The sequence below is a fragment of the Lissotriton vulgaris genome, unplaced genomic scaffold (assembly GCF_964263255.1).
Source record: "Lissotriton vulgaris unplaced genomic scaffold, aLisVul1.2 SCAFFOLD_1545, whole genome shotgun sequence".
Classification (NCBI taxonomy): Eukaryota; Metazoa; Chordata; class Amphibia; order Caudata; family Salamandridae; genus Lissotriton; species Lissotriton vulgaris.
This window is the reverse complement of record NW_028247213.1, coordinates 330,286-341,944: the sequence shown is the minus strand read 5'-3', so window position 1 is coordinate 341,944 and position 11,659 is coordinate 330,286. Positions and strand designations below refer to the sequence as shown.

The 11,659-nt window shown below is 39.2% G+C and overlaps 8 non-coding genes across 8 annotated transcripts; all 8 read right to left on the bottom strand.

Annotated features, from left to right (window-relative positions):
* Positions 1 to 1,130: 1,130 nt before the first annotated feature.
* On the bottom strand, positions 1,131 to 1,203 carry TRNAV-CAC (transfer RNA valine (anticodon CAC)). Its single transcript has one exon. It is a non-coding gene; the product is annotated as a tRNA-Val (tRNA).
* Positions 1,204 to 1,503: 300 nt separating this feature from the next.
* On the bottom strand, positions 1,504 to 1,575 carry TRNAP-UGG (transfer RNA proline (anticodon UGG)). Its single transcript has one exon. It is a non-coding gene; the product is annotated as a tRNA-Pro (tRNA).
* A 2,176-nt stretch (positions 1,576 to 3,751) lies between these two features.
* On the bottom strand, positions 3,752 to 3,824 carry TRNAV-CAC (transfer RNA valine (anticodon CAC)). The gene has a single exon. It is a non-coding gene; the product is annotated as a tRNA-Val (tRNA).
* A 300-nt stretch (positions 3,825 to 4,124) lies between these two features.
* On the bottom strand, positions 4,125 to 4,196 carry TRNAP-UGG (transfer RNA proline (anticodon UGG)). The gene has a single exon. It is a non-coding gene; the product is annotated as a tRNA-Pro (tRNA).
* Positions 4,197 to 6,273: 2,077 nt separating this feature from the next.
* Positions 6,274 to 6,346, bottom strand: TRNAV-CAC (transfer RNA valine (anticodon CAC)). The gene has a single exon. It is a non-coding gene; the product is annotated as a tRNA-Val (tRNA).
* A 2,496-nt stretch (positions 6,347 to 8,842) lies between these two features.
* Positions 8,843 to 8,915, bottom strand: TRNAV-CAC (transfer RNA valine (anticodon CAC)). Its single transcript has one exon. It is a non-coding gene; the product is annotated as a tRNA-Val (tRNA).
* Positions 8,916 to 9,215: 300 nt separating this feature from the next.
* Positions 9,216 to 9,287, bottom strand: TRNAP-UGG (transfer RNA proline (anticodon UGG)). The gene has a single exon. It is a non-coding gene; the product is annotated as a tRNA-Pro (tRNA).
* Positions 9,288 to 11,502: 2,215 nt separating this feature from the next.
* TRNAV-CAC (transfer RNA valine (anticodon CAC)) lies at positions 11,503 to 11,575 on the bottom strand. The gene has a single exon. It is a non-coding gene; the product is annotated as a tRNA-Val (tRNA).
* Positions 11,576 to 11,659: the final 84 nt, after the last annotated feature.

Below are 11,659 nucleotides of genomic sequence, written 5' to 3'. Positions count from 1 at the left end.
TTCTGCTCCTGAAGGAAAGGAAAGACAGCTTGATGGAAAATAAAGTCTCAGTTTATATTAACGCTCTCTCTCTCCCAATATCTATCTATCTATCTATCTATCTATCTATCTATCTATCTATCTATCTATCTATCTATCTATCTATCTATCTATCTATCTATCTATCTATCTATCTATCTATCTATCTATCTATCTATCTATCTATCTATCTATCTATCTATCTATCTATCTATCTATCTATCTATCTATCTATCTTTATATATGGATACCTGCGTACACATACATATAGATATGCCAGGCATTCCTTTAGATTTGTTCCAACCTCTTACCATTTATTTGAGAATCCCTACTTTTCAAGTGACTGCAAATGAAGTCATTTCCGGCACTTTTTGGCCGGTGCAAGGTAACAAAAACACATGACAACTTTTAATAAAAATCATTGGTCTCTTTATTAACGCGCACTGTCAAACATGGGGCTTTCACACGTCAGGTAAACATGATAACCAATATACAACAGAAGCAGATGTAGATTGCTTATCAATGCCGGGATAGAACAGTTGTGAATTGAGTAGAAGAAGGGCCCCTGAATTGATACTTATTATATACAGCCTGTAAGATAGTGAAAAATGCAGGCTAGGAAAGGAGATGCAAATATCAATGTATTAGAAAAATACATAAAGAGGAGTGATTTGCTTTTATTCATTCAAGGCTAGAAAAAATCAACATACTATTGCAAGCATTCATACACCACCAAATAGAAATAAACAATTCTGACATTAAACATAAAGGTGACGATGCATTTGTATCATCACCTTGAGAAGGGTCACCGAGGAATTGAGCCCAGGGCTTCTGCACTTAAACACCAGAAACACTCCACTAAACTAAGATGCCTGTTGGTGCCAACAATTCCCAAAGTTAATGCATGTTCTAGGTGAGCAATGAACAGAATGCAGGGCTCTTTTCAAAGCGAGGTCTGTGAATCAACAGATACATCCACATGCCAATTACTTTAGTGTTTTTAAGAGAATTCACTTTCTTGGAACGAGTCTGCATGAAACCATCTTCAGGGCCTGGACAATTTCATGGCAAAACGGCACCTCTCAACATTGCAGCCAAGACAATATAACAACTGTTTCTGCCCGGTTTCGAACCGGGGACCTTTCGCGTGTGAGGCAAACGTGATAACCACTACACTACAGAAACAGATGTCTACAGTTGATTCTTCTGTGATGAAACTTCTCAAAACAGGCTATTCCAAGGGCCTCTGGTTTTAGATTTCTTTCATGCAACCTTCCCAGACAGCCCTAGCTGAACGCTTGTATATGCCATGCAAGTTCAGCATTTTTGCAAAATGCTTAAAGAGAAATGTTTCCTATTTGCTCAGGCAGGGCAAGGTTAAAAGCATGAGACTCTAGCAAATATTCATCCACTACTGCAAAGAGAAAATTGATATTGGCTTTGAAATGCATACTTCAATACTACTTTAAAAAAGCACCAATGAAAGGGCTCGTCCGGGATTTGAACCCGGGACCTCTCGCACCCAAAGCGAGAATCATACCCCTAGACCAACGAGCCTTCGAAAGACCCGCACCTCTGAAAAGCTAATACCAGCTCTAAGCACGCAATGAAGATCATGCTGGGGACTTTTTCATGCTTGGTCTGTGAATACACATGAAATTCAGTGTCAACTTACCCTTTCTCAAATGATATCACTATCATTTATAAGTGTCCCCTTTTATTTTGTCCCAGCATTGGACACGTCTTACAGGAAGTCAGCACTTATTTATCTATTTCTGCAGTGGCTAGACCCTAAAGAGAAAGAATAAAAAGCTGTTCATAACAACATAAGAAACACATGTTGCATTTTTTCTCAAATGCTTATTCCCTTTGTGCAAATCGGAATGCCAAGCTGAATAACTGGGCCACAGATTCTGGCTAATTATCTTTCCCTTGAATGCAAGTAGCAATAAAAACTGCCTAATGCAGGACTAAAGCATTCCTTGCAAGCCTCTAACATCATAACATAACTGAGCTGCTGGTAGCAAGCTAAGCAATACCTTCCAAAAATGAGAAGTACATGTGCTAATCCGCTCAATCAGGCTCGATCAGGCGAGATATAGAAAAGGTGGAAAGGGTCCAAATGGCTGTCCCTTCCTTTTTAGGGTGGGTCCTTCTGACTATCATAGGATTGCTTGTATAAGTGGCCAGGGTCAGAGAAAAAACTTTCAACCCTTCTCAGTGTTCTATCCAGAAGCAGGCATTTTCTGTGCCTTAAATTTCAGGCTTTTCCCAGCAGTCTCTGTTCTGCCTATGTAAATTAACAAAAGCAGTGCTTATTCATCACTTACTCTAATGTCCTTACTGTCCAGAAAGCTCTGCCTAAGTATGCTTTTTTTCTTTTTCAGTGAAATTCTAAATGTTTTTTCTGCCCAGTCTATGGCAGTAGAATGCTGCTTATGATGCCACATTTTGTTGAATCACCAAGGTACAACTACAGAGGAATATATGAGTCTGAACGACATGGAACTCTTAGCTAACACATCACAATGTGTGATGCTTGCCAACCAAGCACTAGATTCTGGAGCGCTGATGATCAGAACATTCTGCTCCTGAAGGAAAGGAAAGACAGCTTGATGGAAAATAAAGTCTCAGTTTATATTAACGCTCTCTCTCTCCCAATATCTATCTATCTATCTATCTATCTATCTATCTATCTATCTATCTATCTATCTATCTATCTATCTATCTATCTATCTATCTATCTATCTATCTATCTATCTATCTATCTATCTATCTATCTATCTATCTATCTATCTATCTATCTATCTATCTATCTATCTATCTATCTATCTATCTATCTATCTATCTATCTATCTTTATATATGGATACCTGCGTACACATACATATAGATATGCCATGCATTCCTTTAGATTTGTTCCAACCTCTTACCATTTATTTGAGAATCCCTACTTTTCAAGTGACTGCAAATGAAGTCATTTCCGGCACTTTTTGGCCGGTGCAAGGTAACAAAAACACATGCCAACTTTTAATACAAATCATTGGTCTCTTTATTAACGCGCACTGTCAAACATGGGGTTTTCACACGTCAGGTAAACATGATAACCAATACACAACAGAAGCAGATGTAGATTGCTTATCAATGCCAGGATAGAATAGTTGTGAATTGAGTAATAGAAGGGCCCCTGAATTGATACTTATTATATACAGCCTGTAAGATAGTGAAAAATGCAGGCTAGGAAAGGAGATGCAAATATCAATGTATTAGAAAAATACATAAAGAGGAGTGATTTGCTTTTATTCATTCAAGGCTAGAAAAAATCAACATACTATTGCAAGCATTCATACACCACCAAATAGAAATAAACAATTCTGACATTAAACGTAAAGGTGACGATGCATTTGTATCATCACCTTGAGAAGGGTCACCGAGGAATTGAGCCCAGGGCTTCTGCACTTAAACACCAGAAACACTCCACTAAACTAAGATGCCTGTTGGTGCCAACAATTCCCAAAGTTAATGCATGTTCTAGGTGAGCAATGAACAGAATGCAGGGCTCTTATGAAAGCGAGGTCTGTGAATCAACAGATACATCCACATGCCAATTACTTTAGTGTTTTTAAGAGAATTCACTTTCTTGGAATGAGTCTGCATGAAACCATCTTCAGGGCCTGGACAATTTCATGGCAAAATGGCACCTCTCAACATTGCAGCCAAGACAATATAACAACTGTTTCTGCCCGGTTTCGAACCGGGGACCTTTCGCGTGTGAGGCGAACGTGATAACCACTACACTACAGAAACAGATGTCTACAGTTGATTCTTCTGTGATGAAACTTCTCAAAACAGGCTATTCCAAGGGCCTCTGGTTTTAGATTTCTTTCATGCAACCTTCCCAGACAGCCCTAGCTGAACGCTTGTATATGCCATGCAAGTTCAGCATTTTTGCAAAATGCTTAAAGAGAAATGTTTCCTATTTGCTCAGGCAGGGCAAGGTTAAAAGCATGAGACTCTAGCAAATATTCATCCACTACTGCAAAGAGAAAATTGATATTGGCTTTGAAATGCATACTTCAATACTACTTTAAAAAAGCACCAATGAAAGGGCTCGTCCGGGATTTGAACCCGGGACCTCTCGCACCCAAAGCGAGAATCATACCCCTAGACCAACGAGCCTTCGAACGGCCTGCACCTCTGAAAAGCTAATACCAGCTCTAAGCACGCAATGAAGATCATGCTGGGGACTTTTTCATGCTTGGTCTGTGAATACACATGAAATTCAGTGTCAACTTACCCTTTCTCAAATGATATCACTATCATTTATAAGTGTCCCCTTTTATTTTGTCCCAGCATTGGACACGTCTTACAGGAAGTCAGCACTTATTTATCTATTTCTGCAGTGGCTAGACCCTAAAGAGAAAGAATAAAAAGCTGTTCATAACAACATAAGAAACACATGTTGCATTTTTTCTCAAATGCTTATTCCCTTTGTGCAAATCGGAATGCCAAGCTGAATAACTGGGTCACAGATTCTGGCTAATTATCTTTCCCTTGAATGCAAGTAGCAATAAAAACTGCCTAATGCAGGACTAAAGCATTCCTTGCAAGCCTCTAACATCATAACATAACTGAGCTGCTGGTAGCAAGCTAAGCAATACCTTCCCAAAATGAGAAGTACATGTGCTAATCCGCTCAATCAGCGCTCGATCAGGCGAGATATAGAAAAGGTGGAAAGGGTCCAAATGGCTGTCCCTTCCTTTTTAGGGTGGGTCCTTCTGACTATCATAGGATTGCTTGTATAAGTGGCCAGGGTCAGAGAAAAAACTTTCAACCCTTCTCAGTGTTCTATCCAGAAGCAGGCATTTTCTGTGCCTTTAATTTCAGGCTTTTCCCAGCAGTCTCTGTTCTGCCTATGTAAATTAACAAAAGCAGTGCTTATTCATCACTTACTCTAATGTCCTTACTGTCCAGAAAGCTCTGCCTAAGTATGCTTTTTTTCTTTTTCAGTGAAATTCTAAATGTTTTTTCTGCCCAGTCTATGGCAGTAGAATGCTGCTTATGATGCCACATTTTGTTGAATCACCAAGGTACAACTACAGAGGAATATATGAGTCTGAACGACATGGAACTCTTAGCTAACACATCACAATGTGTGATGCTTGCCAACCAAGCACTAGATTCTGGAGCGCTGATGATCAGAACATTCTGCTCCTGAAGGAAAGGAAAGACAGCTTGATGGAAAATAAAGTCTCAGTTTATATTAACGCTCTCTCTCTCCCAATATCAATCTATCTATCTATCTATCTATCTATCTATCTATCTATCTATCTATCTATCTATCTATCTATCTATCTATCTATCTATCTATCTATCTATCTTTATATATGGATACCTGCGTACACATACATATAGATATGCCATGCATTCCTTTAGATTTGTTCCAACCTCTTACCATTTATTTGAGAATCCCTACTTTTCAAGTGACTGCAAATGAAGTCATTTCCGGCACTTTTTGGCCGGTGCAAGGTAACAAAAACACATGCCAACTTTTAATACAAATCATTGGTCTCTTTATTAACGCGCACTGTCAAACATGGGGCTTTCACACGTCAGGTAAACATGATAACCAATACACAACAGAAGCAGATGTAGATTGCTTATCAATGCCAGGATAGAATAGTTGTGTATTGAGTAATAGAAGGGCCCCTGAATTGATACTTATTATATACAGCCTGTAAGATAGTGAAAAATGCAGGCTAGGAAAGGAGATGCAAATATCAATGTATTAGAAAAATACATAAAGAGGAGTGATTTGCTTTTATTCATTCAAGGCTAGAAAAAATCAACATACTATTGCAAGCATTCATACACCACCAAATAGAAATAAACAATTCTGACATTAAACGTAAAGGTGACGATGCATTTGTATCATCACCTTGAGAAGGGTCACCGAGGAATTGAGCCCAGGGCTTCTGCACTTAAACACCAGAAACACTCCACTAAACTAAGATGCCTGTTGGTGCCAACAATTCCCAAAGTTAATGCATGTTCTAGGTGAGCAATGAACAGAATGCAGGGCTCTTATGAAAGCGAGGTCTGTGAATCAACAGATACATCCACATGCCAATTACTTTAGTGTTTTTAAGAGAATTCACTTTCTTGGAATGAGTCTGCATGAAACCATCTTCAGGGCCTGGACAATTTCATGGCAAAACGGCACCTCTCAACATTGCAGCCAAGACAATATAACAACTGTTTCTGCCCGGTTTCGAACCGGGGACCTTTCGCGTGTGAGGCAAACGTGATAACCACTACACTACAGAAACAGATGTCTACAGTTGATTCTTCTGTGATGAAACTTCTCAAAACAGGCTATTCCAAGGGCCTCTGGTTTTAGATTTCTTTCATGCAACCTTCCCAGACAGCCCTAGCTGAACGCTTGTATATGCCATGCAAGTTCAGCATTTTTGCAAAATGCTTAAAGAGAAATGTTTCCTATTTGCTCAGGCAGGGCAAGGTTAAAAGCATGAGACTCTAGCAAATATTCATCCACTACTGCAAAGAGAAAATTGATATTGGCTTTGAAATGCATACTTCAATACTACTTTAAAAAAGCACCAATGAAAGGGCTCGTCTGGGATTTGAACCCGGGACCTCTCGCACCCAAAGCGAGAATCATACCCCTAGACCAACGAGCCTTCGAAAGACCCGCACCTCTGAAAAGCTAATACCAGCTCTAAGCACGCAATGAAGATCATGCTGGGGACTTTTTCATGCTTGGTCTGTGAATACACATGAAATTCAGTGTCAACTTACCCTTTCTCAAATGATATCACTATCATTTATAAGTGTCCCCTTTTATTTTGTCCCAGCATTGGACACGTCTTACAGGAAGTCAGCACTTATTTATCTATTTCTGCAGTGGCTAGACCCTAAAGAGAAAGAATAAAAAGCTGTTCATAACAACATAAGAAACACATGTTGCATTTTTTCTCAAATGCTTATTCCCTTTGTGCAAATCGGAATGCCAAGCTGAATAACTGGGTCACAGATTCTGGCTAATTATCTTTCCCTTGAATGCAAGTAGCAATAAAAACTGCCTAATGCAGGACTAAAGCATTCCTTGCAAGCCTCTAACATCATAACATAACTGAGCTGCTGGTAGCAAGCTAAGCAATACCTTCCCAAAATGAGAAGTACATGTGCTAATCCGCTCAATCAGGCTCGATCAGGCGAGATATAGAAAAGGTGGAAAGGGTCCAAATGGCTGTCCCTTCCTTTTTAGGGTGGGTCCTTCTGACTATCATAGGATTGCTTGTATAAGTGGCCAGGGTCAGAGAAAAAACTTTCAACCCTTCTCAGTGTTCTATCCAGAAGCAGGCATTTTCTGTGCCTTTAATTTCAGGCTTTTCCCAGCAGTCTCTGTTCTGCCTATGTAAATTAACAAAAGCAGTGCTTATTCATCACTTACTCTAATGTCCTTACTGTCCAGAAAGCTCTGCCTAAGTATGCTTTTTTTCTTTTTCAGTGAAATTCTAAATGTTTTTTCTGCCCAGTCTATGGCAGTAGAATGCTGCTTATGATGCCACATTTTGTTGAATCACCAAGGTACAACTACAGAGGAATATATGAGTCTGAACGACATGGAACTCTTAGCTAACACATCACAATGTGTGATGCTTGCCAACCAAGCACTAGATTCTGGAGCGCTGATGATCAGAACATTCTGCTCCTGAAGGAAAGGAAAGACAGCTTGATGGAAAATAAAGTCTCAGTTTATATTAACGCTCTCTCTCTCCCAATATCTATCTATCTATCTATCTATCTATCTATCTATCTATCTATCTATCTATCTATCTATCTATCTATCTATCTATCTATCTATCTATCTATCTATCTATCTATCTATCTATCTATCTATCTATCTATCTATCTATCTATCTATCTTTATATATGGATACCTGCTTACACATACATATAGATATGCCATGCATTCCTTTAGATTTGTTCCAACCTCTTACCATTTATTTGAGAATCCCTACTTTTCAAGTGACTGCAAATGAAGTCATTTCCGGCACTTTTTGGCCGGTGCAAGGTAACAAAAACACATGCCAACTTTTAATACAAATCATTGGTCTCTTTATTAACGCGCACTGTCAAACATGGGGTTTTCACACGTCAGGTAAACATGATAACCAATACACAACAGAAGCAGATGTAGATTGCTTATCAATGCCAGGATAGAATAGTTGTGAATTGAGTAATAGAAGGGCCCCTGAATTGATACTTATTATATACAGCCTGTAAGATAGTGAAAAATGCAGGCTAGGAAAGGAGATGCAAATATCAATGTATTAGAAAAATACATAAAGAGGAGTGATTTGCTTTTATTCATTCAAGGCTAGAAAAAATCAACATACTATTGCAAGCATTCATACACCACCAAATAGAAATAAACAATTCTGACATTAAACGTAAAGGTGACGATGCATTTGTATCATCACCTTGAGAAGGGTCACCGAGGAATTGAGCCCAGGGCTTCTGCACTTAAACACCAGAAACACTCCACTAAACTAAGATGCCTGTTGGTGCCAACAATTCCCAAAGTTAATGCATGTTCTAGGTGAGCAATGAACAGAATGCAGGGCTCTTATGAAAGCGAGGTCTGTGAATCAACAGATACATCCACATGCCAATTACTTTAGTGTTTTTAAGAGAATTCACTTTCTTGGAATGAGTCTGCATGAAACCATCTTCAGGGCCTGGACAATTTCATGGCAAAATGGCACCTCTCAACATTGCAGCCAAGACAATATAACAACTGTTTCTGCCCGGTTTCGAACCGGGGACCTTTCGCGTGTGAGGCGAACGTGATAACCACTACACTACAGAAACAGATGTCTACAGTTGATTCTTCTGTGATGAAACTTCTCAAAACAGGCTATTCCAAGGGCCTCTGGTTTTAGATTTCTTTCATGCAACCTTCCCAGACAGCCCTAGCTGAACGCTTGTATATGCCATGCAAGTTCAGCATTTTTGCAAAATGCTTAAAGAGAAATGTTTCCTAATTGCTCAGGCAGGGCAAGGTTAAAAGCATGAGACTCTAGCAAATATTCATCCACTACTGCAAAGAGAAAATTGATATTGGCTTTGAAATGCATACTTCAATACTACTTTAAAAAAGCACCAATGAAAGGGCTCGTCCGGGATTTGAACCCGGGACCTCTCGCACCCAAAGCGAGAATCATACCCCTAGACCAACGAGCCTTCGAAAGGCCTGCACCTCTGAAAAGCTAATACCAGCTCTAAGCACGCAATGAAGATCATGCTGGGGACTTTTTCATGCTTGGTCTGTGAATACACATGAAATTCAGTGTCAACTTACCCTTTCTCAAATGATATCACTATCATTTATAAGTGTCCCCTTTTATTTTGTCCCAGCATTGGACACGTCTTACAGGAAGTCAGCACTTATTTATCTATTTCTGCAGTGGCTAGACCCTAAAGAGAAAGAATAAAAAGCTGTTCATAACAACATAAGAAACACATGTTGCATTTTTTCTCAAATGCTTATTCCCTTTGTGCAAATCGGAATGCCAAGCTGAATAACTGGGTCACAGATTCTGGCTAATTATCTTTCCCTTGAATGCAAGTAGCAATAAAAACTGCCTAATGCAGGACTAAAGCATTCCTTGCAAGCCTCTAACATCATAACATAACTGAGCTGCTGGTAGCAAGCTAAGCAATACCTTCCCAAAATGAGAAGTACATGTGCTAATCCGCTCAATCAGCGCTCGATCAGGCTCGATCAGGCGAGATATAGAAAAGGTGGAAAGGGTCCAAATGGCTGTCCCTTCCTTTTTAGGGTGGGTCCTTCTGACTATCATAGGATTGCTTGTATAAGTGGCCAGGGTCAGAGAAAAAACTTTCAACCCTTCTCAGTGTTCTATCCAGAAGCAGGCATTTTCTGTGCCTTTAATTTCAGGCTTTTCCCAGCAGTCTCTGTTCTGCCTATGTAAATTAACAAAAGCAGTGCTTATTCATCACTTACTCTAATGTCCTTACTGTCCAGAAAGCTCTGCCTAAGTATGCTTTTTTTCTTTTTCAGTGAAATTCTAAATGTTTTTTCTGCCCAGTCTATGGCAGTAGAATGCTGCTTATGATGCCACATTTTGTTGAATCACCAAGGTACAACTACAGAGGAATATATGAGTCTGAACGACATGGAACTCTTAGCTAACACATCACAATGTGTGATGCTTGCCAACCAAGCACTAGATTCTGGAGCGCTGATGATCAGAACATTCTGCTCCTGAAGGAAAGGAAAGACAGCTTGATGGAAAATAAAGTCTCAGTTTATATTAACGCTCTCTCTCTCCCAATATCTATCTATCTATCTATCTATCTATCTATCTATCTATCTATCTATCTATCTATCTATCTATCTATCTATCTATCTATCTATCTATCTATCTATCTATCTATCTATCTATCTATCTATCTATCTATCTATCTATCTATCTATCTATCTATCTATCTATCTATCTATCTATCTATCTATCTATCTATCTATCTATCTATCTATCTATCTATCTATCTATCTATCTTTATATATGGATACCTGCGTACACATACATATAGATATGCCAGGCATTCCTTTAGATTTGTTCCAACCTCTTACCATTTATTTGAGAATCCCTACTTTTCAAGTGACTGCAAATGAAGTCATTTCCGGCACTTTTTGGCCGGTGCAAGGTAACAAAAACACATGACAACTTTTAATAAAAATCATTGGTCTCTTTATTAACGCGCACTGTCAAACATGGGGCTTTCACACGTCAGGTAAACATGATAACCAATATACAACAGAAGCAGATGTAGATTGCTTATCAATGCCGGGATAGAACAGTGGTGAATTGAGTAGAAGAAGGGCCCCTGAATTGATACTTATTATATACAGCCTGTAAGATAGTGAAAAATGCAGGCTAGGAAAGGAGATGCAAATATCAATGTATTAGAAAAATACATAAAGAGGAGTGATTTGCTTTTATTCATTCAAGGCTAGAAAAAATCAACATACTATTGCAAGCATTCATACACCACCAAATAGAAATAAACAATTCTGACATTAAACATAAAGGTGACGATGCATTTGTATCATCACCTTGAGAAGGGTCACCGAGGAATTGAGCCCAGGGCTTCTGCACTTAAACACCAGAAACACTCCACTAAACTAAGATGCCTGTTGGTGCCAACAATTCCCAAAGTTAATGCATGTTCTAGGTGAGCAATGAACAGAATGCAGGGCTCTTTTCAAAGCGAGGTCTGTGAATCAACAGATACATCCACATGCCAATTACTTTAGTGTTTTTAAGAGAATTCACTTTCTTGGAACGAGTCTGCATGAAACCATCTTCAGGGCCTGGACAATTTCATGGCAAAACGGCACCTCTCAACATTGCAGCCAAGACAATATAACAACTGTTTCTGCCCGGTTTCGAACCGGGGACCTTTCGCGTGTGAGGCAAACGTGATAACCACTACACTACAGAAACAGATGTCTACAGTTGATTCTTCTGTGATGAAACTTCTCAAAACAGGCTATTCCAAGGGCCTCTGGTTTTAGATTTCTTTCATGC